Source organism: Limanda limanda, chromosome 7, assembly GCF_963576545.1.
Source record: "Limanda limanda chromosome 7, fLimLim1.1, whole genome shotgun sequence".
Lineage (NCBI taxonomy): Eukaryota > Metazoa > Chordata > Actinopteri > Pleuronectiformes > Pleuronectidae > Limanda > Limanda limanda.
The window spans coordinates 27,411,272-27,413,771 of NC_083642.1; the positions used below are offsets into that span (position 1 = coordinate 27,411,272).

General features: G+C 45.4%; 6 non-coding genes and 1 pseudogene across 6 annotated transcripts; all 7 read right to left on the reverse strand.

The window, feature by feature from the left end:
* Positions 1 to 201: 201 nt before the first annotated feature.
* On the reverse strand, positions 202 to 320 carry LOC133007253 (5S ribosomal RNA). Its single transcript, XR_009679739.1, has one exon. It is a non-coding gene; the product is annotated as a 5S ribosomal RNA (ribosomal RNA).
* A 214-nt stretch (positions 321 to 534) lies between these two features.
* On the reverse strand, positions 535 to 653 carry LOC133006549 (5S ribosomal RNA). Its single transcript, XR_009679073.1, has one exon. It is a non-coding gene; the product is annotated as a 5S ribosomal RNA (ribosomal RNA).
* A 214-nt stretch (positions 654 to 867) lies between these two features.
* On the reverse strand, positions 868 to 986 carry LOC133007549 (5S ribosomal RNA). Its single transcript, XR_009680014.1, has one exon. It is a non-coding gene; the product is annotated as a 5S ribosomal RNA (ribosomal RNA).
* A 214-nt stretch (positions 987 to 1,200) lies between these two features.
* LOC133006003 (5S ribosomal RNA) lies at positions 1,201 to 1,319 on the reverse strand. Its single transcript, XR_009678561.1, has one exon. It is a non-coding gene; the product is annotated as a 5S ribosomal RNA (ribosomal RNA).
* Positions 1,320 to 1,533: 214 nt separating this feature from the next.
* Positions 1,534 to 1,652, reverse strand: LOC133008136 (5S ribosomal RNA). The gene has a single exon (XR_009680414.1). It is a non-coding gene; the product is annotated as a 5S ribosomal RNA (ribosomal RNA).
* A 214-nt stretch (positions 1,653 to 1,866) lies between these two features.
* Positions 1,867 to 1,985, reverse strand: LOC133008137 (5S ribosomal RNA). Its single transcript, XR_009680415.1, has one exon. It is a non-coding gene; the product is annotated as a 5S ribosomal RNA (ribosomal RNA).
* A 214-nt stretch (positions 1,986 to 2,199) lies between these two features.
* Positions 2,200 to 2,308, reverse strand: LOC133007760 (5S ribosomal RNA; annotated as a pseudogene).
* Between the last annotated feature and the right edge of the window lie 192 nt (positions 2,309 to 2,500).

The following is a 2,500-nucleotide window of genomic DNA, read 5'->3' on the forward strand; positions in this document are numbered from 1 at the left end:
CACAATACCTTATTTATACATGTGAACCACCACCACCATCATCAAATCATGACAATTACCAAGCATTTCCATCAGTAATAATGTCAGGGTTCCATATCCTTGTTTTCTTTGATGGTGAGTCTTTCCTGCTCTTTCCAAGATGTTTCTCCTTTAAAGCAGCAGCAACCGTTCCCTCAGCTGGATGCAAAGCAAATTCGAAAAAGCTTACAGCACCTGGTATTCCCAGGCGGTCTCCCATCCAATTACTAACCAAGCCCGACCATGCTTAGCTTCCGAGATCAGACGAGATCGGGCGTGCTCAGGGTGGTATGGCCGTAAGCGAAAGACTCAACCCACAATACCTTATTTATACATGTGAACCAGCACCACCATCATCAAATCATGACAATTATCAAGCATTTCCATCAGTAATAATGTCAGGGTTCCATATCCTTGTTTTCTTTGATGGTGAGTCTTTCCTGCTCTTTCCAAGATGTTTCTCCTTTAAAGCAGCAGCAACCGTTCCCTCAGCTGGTTGCAAAGCAAATTCGAAAAAGCTTACAGCACCTGGTATTCCCAGGCGGTCTCCCATCCAAGTACTAACCAAGCCCGACCATGCTTAGCTTCCGAGATCAGACGAGATCGGGCGTGCTCAGGGTGGTATGGCCGTAAGCGAAAGACTCAACCCACAATACCTTATTTATACATGTGAACCACCACCACCATCATCAAATCATGACAATTATCAATCATTTCCATCAGTAATAATGTCAGGGTTCCATATCCTTGTTTTCTTTGATGGTGAGTCTTTCCTGCTCTTTCCAAGATGTTTCTCCTTTAAGGCAGCAGCAACCGTTCCCTCTGCTGGTTGCAAAGCAAATTCGAAAAAGCTTACAGCACCTGGTATTCCCAGGCGGTCTCCCATCCAAGAACTAACCAAGTCTGACCCTGCTTAGCTTCCGAGATCAGACGAGATCGGGCGTGCTCAGGGTGGTATGGCCGTAAGCGAAAGACTCAACCCACAATACCTTATTTATACATGTGAACCACCACCACCATCATCAAATCATAACAATTATCAATCATTTCCATCAGTAATAATGTCAGGGTTCCATATCCTTGTTTTCTTTGATGGTGAGTCTTTCCTGCTCTTTCCAAGATGTTTCTCCTTTAAAGCAGCAGCAACCGTTCCCTCTGCTGGTTGCAAAGCAAATTCGAAAAAGCTTACAGCACCTGGTATTCCCAGGCGGTCTCCCATCCAAGTACTAACCAAGCCCGACCCTGCTTAGCTTCCGAGATCAGACGAGATCGGGCGAACTCAGGGTGGTATGGCCGTAAGCGAAAGACTCAACCCACAATACCTTATTTATGCATGTGAACCACCACCACCATCATCAAATCATGACAATTATCAATCATTTCCATCAGTAATAATGTCAGGGTTCCATATCCTTGTTTTCTTTGATGGTGAGTCTTTCCTGCTCTTTCCAAGATGTTTCTCCTTTAAGGCAGCAGCAACCGTTCCCTCTGCTGGTTGCAAAGCAAATTCGAAAAAGCTTACAGCACCTGGTATTCCCAGGCGGTCTCCCATCCAAGTACTAACCAAGCCCGACCCTGCTTAGCTTCCGAGATCAGACGAGATCGGGCGTGCTCAGGGTGGTATGGCCGTAAGCGGAAGACTCAACCCACAATACCTTATTTATACATGTGAACCACCACCACCATCATCAAATCATGACAATTATCAATCATTTCCATCAGTAATAATGTCAAGGTTCCATATCCTTGTTTTCTTTGATGGTGAGTCTTTCCTGCTCTTTCCAAGATGTTTCTCCTTTAAAGCAGCAGCAACCGTTCCCTCAGCTGGTTGCAAAGCAAATTCGAAAAAGCTTACAGCACCTGGTATTCCCAGGCGGTCTCCCATCCAAGTACTAACCAAGCCCGACCCTGCTTAGCTTCCGAGATCAGACGAGATCGGGCGTGCTCAGGGTGGTATGGCCGTAAGCGAAAGACTCAACCCACAATACCTTATTTATACATGTGAACCACCACCACCATCATCAAATCATGACAATTATCAAGCATTTCCATCAGTAATAATGTCAGGGTTCCATATCCTTGTTTTCTTTGATGGTGAGTCTTTCCTGCTCTTTCCAAGATGTTTCTCCTTTAAAGCAGCAGCAACCGTTCCCTCAGCTGGTTGCAAAGCAAATTCGAAAAAGCTTACAGCACCTGGTATTCCCAGGCGGTCTCCCATCCAAGTACTAACCAAGCCCAACCCTGCTTAGCTTCCGAGATCGGGCATGCTCAGGGTGGTATGGCCGTAAGCGAAAGACTCAACCCACAATACCTTATTTATACATGTGAACCACCACCACCATCATCAAATCATGACAATTATCAAGCATTTCCATCAGTAATAATGTCAGGGTTCCATGTCCTTGTTTTCTTTGATGGTGAGTCTTTCCTGCTCTTTCCAAGATGTTTCTCCTTTAAAGCAGCAGCAACCGTTCCCTCTGCT